Here is a 333-nt window from a genome sequence, read left to right as displayed (position 1 = left end):
CCATTGCCCGCCCGCCTGGAGGGGTGGCGCCTGGGTGGGGTTTAGGGTTAGGAGAGGATGTGACTGCGCGGCCAGGAAGCTTCGGAAAAGTTCTGATTAAAACACACACACAAAGCCAGGTCCTCGCCCTGCTGGGCGATGGGCCCCCAGCAGCCGGTGGGACTGGGCCGGGGCTTGCCGAGGGGGTTGCTCCCAAGCACAGGTCAATGACACCCATGACCAGCGCTGCTAGCGGGACCGGAACCAGGTGACGGGGCGCCCTCCCCCCTCGGCCTGCTGCTCTGCGGGAGCCTGAGGCCTCACCCTCTGAGGCCTCCCTGCCTGAGGCCTGTC

General features: G+C 67.3%; 1 protein-coding gene across 1 annotated transcript in view; it reads left to right on the top strand.

Moving 5' to 3' along the window:
- The first annotated feature begins 6 nt into the window (after nucleotides 1-6).
- SIGIRR (single immunoglobulin and toll-interleukin 1 receptor (TIR) domain) overlaps nucleotides 7-333 on the top strand; it is an 11,194-nt gene continuing 10,867 nt past the window's right edge. The window contains exon 1 of the mRNA XM_015562391.1: nucleotides 7-247. The gene's annotated coding sequence lies outside the window, so the exon portion shown is untranslated. The remainder of the gene's footprint in view (nucleotides 248-333) is intronic.

Source organism: Myotis davidii, unplaced genomic scaffold, assembly GCF_000327345.1.
Source record: "Myotis davidii unplaced genomic scaffold, ASM32734v1 scaffold3578, whole genome shotgun sequence".
NCBI lineage: Eukaryota > Metazoa > Chordata > Mammalia > Chiroptera > Vespertilionidae > Myotis > Myotis davidii.
Note: the sequence above shows the minus strand (reverse complement) of the source record. Positions and strands in the feature narration are given on the sequence as shown.